The 6,200-nt window shown below is 37.6% G+C and overlaps 1 pseudogene; it reads left to right on the top strand.

The window, feature by feature from the left end:
• Nucleotides 1–339: 339 nt before the first annotated feature.
• Nucleotides 340–2,478, top strand: LOC149219099 (putative LRR receptor-like serine/threonine-protein kinase At2g16250; annotated as a pseudogene).
• Nucleotides 2,479–6,200: the final 3,722 nt, after the last annotated feature.

The raw sequence follows: 6,200 nt of genomic DNA, 5'->3' as shown, positions 1-6,200 counted from the left end.
ACTTTCTAGTAGGTTTGGTTTGCAGGAAAATGGATTATGTAGCTTTAAATATGATGGAAGAAAACTAGGACGATATATTTCTTTCACAACTCGATCAGATTGATTGAGGTTGCTCAAGGCATAAAGGCCCTCTGCAAAGGAACATATGTCGTTGTGGTCACCAGTTAAACTACTAATGTCTGATCTACTAAAAAAATGCCCACATTTATTGTCATTAGGAGTAGTATTGCAATGGCAGTGGTAGTTGTTATGCGTGATAAATAAGAGTAATAGTGTTGTAAATGCTGCTTTTTAGAGCACATAGGTAGAGTAGGGGATCAACGACTTTCCTCCTACTACATGGTTTCTATGGCACATTCAAAATGTTGGAAATGGGCTCTACTGTTATTGTTGCCTCTTTTGATGAATTTGGGAGGTGAATGCAACACCTTCCATTCGACCTCACAATGTGTTTTGTTGGCAGAAGGAGGCCCTAGCCAATAATCGGTCTCAATTAACAGGTCAGAGCTAAGTGCTCTTTTCAACTTGAGGGCTTCCTTGGGATTGAGGAGCAAGGAGTGGCCTAAGAAGGTCAATCCCTGCCAAGTATGGAAAGGGATTACATGCAGGGAAGGGCATGTTATATCTATAAACTTGTCTGGATTCAAAAGGACAGTAGTAGGGTCACGGAATCCACAATTTGTCGTCGATGGTTTGCAGAATCTTACATTTCTGGAGACCTTCAATGCTTCTCACTTTCTCTTGCCTGGCTCCATACTGGTATGGTTTGGCGAACTCAGTGCATTAAAGACTCTGGATCTCAGCTCAACCTCTGTCAATGGTGGTCTTCCTATTTCACTTGGTAGTTTATACAATCTGAATGTTCTAATGTTGTCGCGGAACAATATCACAGGACCCATTCCTCCAACGCTTGGGCGGCTATCCAGTTTGACAACTCTGAATTTGTCATCCAATAATTTGACCGGACATATACCTAGTACTTTATCGAATTTGGCAAATATGACTTATCTCGATCTTTCTGCAAATAACTTGCAAGGTCCAATTCCTGACAGTGTTGGAGTTTTGTCAAGTCTGACACAACTGAAGTTGGACAATAACTATTTCAGTGGTTTGATTCCAAGTTAGTTGGGCAATCTCTCTTCATTGAAGAACCTTGATCTGGGTTCCAATGAACTCTCTGGTCCTATTCCAAGTGACTTGGGGAGACTTATCAATTTGAGTAATTTGGTTCTTGCAAAATTTTTTCTCAGTGGTGTTATTCCCGGTGACATTTTCAAATGTATTGCACTCCGAGCACTTAATTTGGCTCATAACAAATTGTCTGGAAATTTGTCCACATCTCTTGGTTCACTGATTAACCTGCTTTCTTTAAACCCTTCATACAACAATTTGACACAACCATTGCCAATTTCCATCTCAAGTTTGGTCAATATCACAGATATCAATCTATCTCATAATCTATTTTATGATTCCTTGCCATCTGGACTTGCAAGGCTCCCTCAATTAGTTGCGATAGATCTGTCATATAACTACTTCGAGAAAAGAATACCTACCTTTGCCTCTTCCACACAAGTGGTCGATGAAGAAAACTGTTTACAGGGACCAGCGAAGCAATGGACACTTTTCATGTGCACATTATTCTATGTTGCAAGGGGTCTATCTTTTCCTGGGTTAGGGCCTACAAGTGCTCCAGTTTTCCCTCCAACTCCATTGGAGAGCCCTTCTACAAAAAACACACGGTTGGGACCAATATTAGGAGGGGTGTTTGGTGGCTTGGGCCTCGTCCTACTTGTCATCGTGTTTGTTTTCTTTGTCCTTAAACATGAGAGAAGGGTTGTCGTTGGACACACAGAAAGAGATGTAAATCCTTCAGTTCGCAGAGGAGGCCAATCAGTAGTTGGAATTTCAGTTAGTTTGTCAAGCCTCAGAGAGTCTTTTTCTTATGAGTAGTTGCTTCAGGATACAAAAGAGTTTAATGCTTCTAATCTCATAAAACATGGCCACTAAGGAGATCTCTATCAAGGGTTGTTGGAAGGTGGTGTTCCTATTGTTATAAAAAGGATTGATTTAAAATCATTCAGAAGAGATGGATATCTTGCAGAGTTAGATATATTTGGGAGGGCTTCACACACAAGGTTAGTGCCTCTTTTAGGTCATTGTTTGGAACGTGAAGATGAGAATCTTATTGTGTACAAATACATGCCAAACGAAGATCTTTCTTATGCCCTTTACAAAAAGGGAAACTCACCTGAAGATACTTTACAGTCACTGGATTGGATAACACGTCTCAAGATAGCAATTGGAGCAGCTGAAGGTCTCTCATTTCTCCATCACGAGTGCTCACCACCCCTTGTTCACAGGTTTTTTCCACTTGTTCACAACCTTAATTGGAGGATAAAATGCTTGCAATTGGTACTGATATTTTCTGTTGTTTGGAAGATGCTCAATCTTTGCTCTGCTATGCCTGTTAAATACTAAATTTGGAAAGCAATTTGTGTCATTTTATTCCTAAAACTATATACATGTGTGTGAGTTTAGTACATTCCCAAATCTTAAAGTTACATTATTGCAACTATGTCCATTTATTTGAATGCGGCCTATGGGAGAATTTCTGTTGTTTTTACTTATTCTAGAATTCCTTCTTGTTCCCTTTTCTGCATATCTTTAATTGCAGTGCAAGCTGCCATTCTTTTTCATCTCTGAGGTAAAATATTATGCCCATAGATTATTGTGCTCGAAAAAAAATCTGATAATCGTTGTTCTTTTCTATTCAATATTAGTACATGCGTTCTTTATCTGATTTCTCAAGTATTGAGACAACATTGAAATCCACATAATTCTAGTATTTTCCAATAGTTTTAGTTTTAGTTTTTGATGTACGTTCCCTAGAGTTGCCAATCAGAAGTGACCAGAACATAGGAGTACTATACCATGCATACATGTTATTGTATTGTACATGATTCTTAGAGAATTCAGCTGGAAAAAATATTATGTATTGTGAGAAAGGGCCCTACAATACTAACAATCATGGATTTTTTTTTTTGAATAATCTTGCAACTAATCCTGTGTTGGAACTTTTATTTCTTTAGAGAAGATCCATTGAAAACCAGAAAAATTGCCCTTGTTGATTATCTTTTCTACCGTTGATGTATTCAATGTTCATGGTCAGGATTTGCATAGAGGAATCATATCTTATGAATGTCAATTATTGTTAGTGAGAAGTGTTTATCACAACTATTAAAACTTAAATGTAGGACAAGGTGCAATTAAATTTTGGGATTCATGTCTGTCAAAACTAAGGATTTTTTTTGAAGATAGAGATTATATTCAAAAGAAATAATATGCAGGATTATGTCATACACACAATTGTTACTTGTCTTTTGTAGTGTCTGATATTGAGATTTTGACCCTTTAGCTTAGATTACAAGAGTGAAACATTTCTTCTTTGCGTATCGTTGACAAAAGCTAGAGCTGCCAAACAACAAATGATTAGTTATAATGTTGATCCAAAACCCCACATTATGCATGTTTTAGAACCCACCTTTTTACTTTTCAGTCTTCAATGCTGGGTAGAATTGTTGTGAAGATGATCATCCTCAAGGACTACTATTTTCCTTGAGAATAAAGTCATATAATGCAGCATAAGCTCCCTCCCTTCTTCTCTCTTCTTTTCTTCACTATAGTCTGACAGTCCTGGTTGCTTCACACAAATCATTTTTTAGGATAGATTGTCTCCTTTCCTTTTCTTCTCCCACCTGAATCTTTAGTTGATCCTGCACCTAGATATTAATGTCATGGAATTCCTTCACTAAATCTTCCTTATTGCTTGATGCGTCAATTCCTTGGTGGGTTCCACCAAATGACGATGGTCCTTAGCACCTTGCCATCTAGTGGGCTTGCAACTATTTTCACTTTCTGCACCCCCCACAAAAGACTTATGGGTTTCTTGATATCCTAAGGCAAATATTAGGACATGAAGATGCTAAGTGCTTGTAGACAAAACATTATCTACATGTGAAGGCAACCTGTTCATAGTCTAGTTTCCATATTTCTTCGATAATCCATATGTGAAATCCACTTTGAAGAATATCTTGACATAGGTTGTGATATGAATTTTTAGAGTTTTAGGAGATCCATAATGGTTTTTTTCCCAAGTATTTTTAATGGAGGCCAAAACTGCAAGTGTCTAGAATTGTAAAGGTAGGTTACGAATATGAACCACATTATTGGAGTCAAGGAGTTTGCAAATGAATTCAAGGTAGTGGTACTCATGCATAAGTTGACATGCCCCAAAGACCAAGACATGAAGTGAAGAATATGCTCCTTGCCTTCAATAGAGTTAAACTTCACCATGAAGAACCCATAAGCACATGGGTAAATGTAGGCTTCTTCCTAAATAAGTGGTTTCCACACATGTGAAGCCTAATGATGTAGGTTCAAGTGTTGAGGTGAAGGCCATTGGAGTGACACATCAAATGATGGGAGGTATCCTTCTCAACTATGAAGTGATTATAGGGATGAGATTGAGATGCATCAACACTTCTAGCAGTGGGTAGAGCCTTATTAGAATATTTTCCCAAGATTTCTAGATGGGAGTCTCCTACGAGGGTTGATCAACCTACAAAATGGGTGGAGAAACTTCAAAATCTTCTTAGGCAACAATGCATCCATTATACTAAGATGTTGAACAATGTTCAAAAGTAGAGCAATTAAGTTCTTCAAAGGAGTAGCTACTTCCTTACTGGTAGAGGGGGTTGTGATCCTCAGTTCTAGAGTGCCTTTGAGGGGTCATTGATCTCACAATATTCATTAGGCCTTGGAAGGAAAGACAAGGGGATGCCATGAAAGCAAAATACTGCATGGGGTGTGCGGGATTGTGGCTAGGGAAACGTCCTAGCCCAAGTTAAGGATTTTTAAAAATAACTAGATATAAATAAATCCTATACATGTATGCATGGCCAAATATTTTATTAGAAATCAATAAGATCAGAGGTTGTAGTTCATGATTGGAACTTTTTACTTTTTGTGTTTTAGAAGGTAGAGCAATTGAGTCCTTCAAAGGAGTAGCCACTTCCTTGGTGGTATAGGGGGTTGTGATCCTTAGATCTAAAGTGCCTTTGAGGGGTCATTGATTCCACAATATTCATTAGGCATTGAGAGGAAAGACAAGGGGATGCCATGAAAGCAAAACACTGGGTGGGGTGTGCGAGATTGTGGCTAGGGAAAAGTCTTAGTCCAAATTAAGGATTTTTAAAAGTAACTAGATATAAAGAAATCCTATACATGATGCATAGCCAAATATTTTATTGGAATTGATTTTATGAAAAAATGTTCATCAATCAATAAGATTGGAGGTTGTGTTGAAAATTGGCAGCTAAGGGATGAATTTCCTTGAACAAAATCCCATTTCTGACAATTCTAGAGTGACTTTCTAAAAATAGAAAGTCATGTCTATCATTTCAAGCATGACTTTCCAAAATTAGTAAATATCCTTGCTTCAATTGATAATCAAGTATAGATGATGGAAAATCACTCAATTTATCCTTAATCAATCTTAATTGTTCAATTTTTACTTAATCATCAATATTATCGTTATTATTAGTATTATTATTATCATTATGATACTATAATATTATTATCAAAATGGAAATACATGTCACCTTTCTTACTTAGCACTCTATCATGCCACTTCGCACCTCTCTCTCTCCTTGATGGCACTCGTTCCCCTCTCTCTCACTTAATAATGTGTTACCCTCTCTCTCTCATAATGGATTTGTTGCACTCCTTTTACACTCTCTTAGGTGCATTAAAGACTCGTCATAAAATATTCCTCTTATGCACTCTTCAATGCATAAGTTACTCTCTCTTCTTCAAGGCATACATACTCCTCTTTATGGCATGAGTTACAAATGCAAGCATACCTCCTTTATGACATGAGTTACAAAGGCAAGCATACCTCCTTTATGGCATGAGTTACAAAGGCAAGCATACCTCCTTAATGGCATGAGTTACAAATTGTAATTATATGTAAACTTGTTGGAAAGCAATTTGCTGCGCACTCTACAGGGTGTCACAAATCTCATTATCCCATAGCTAGATCCATAAGAAGAAGCTAACCAGGGAAGAATACTGGGGGATCATCACTTTCTTGTTAATTGGCGATGCCTTCCTGAAACCAAAAGGCGAACTACCTCGAGTCC

The sequence above is a fragment of the Pinus tabuliformis genome, chromosome Q (genome assembly GCF_031772625.1).
Source record: "Pinus tabuliformis cultivar Carrire ecotype Pingquan chromosome Q, CPIR1, whole genome shotgun sequence".
In the NCBI taxonomy this organism is placed as follows: Eukaryota; Viridiplantae; Streptophyta; class Pinopsida; order Pinales; family Pinaceae; genus Pinus; species Pinus tabuliformis.
Note: the sequence above shows the minus strand (reverse complement) of the source record. Positions and strands in the feature narration are given on the sequence as shown.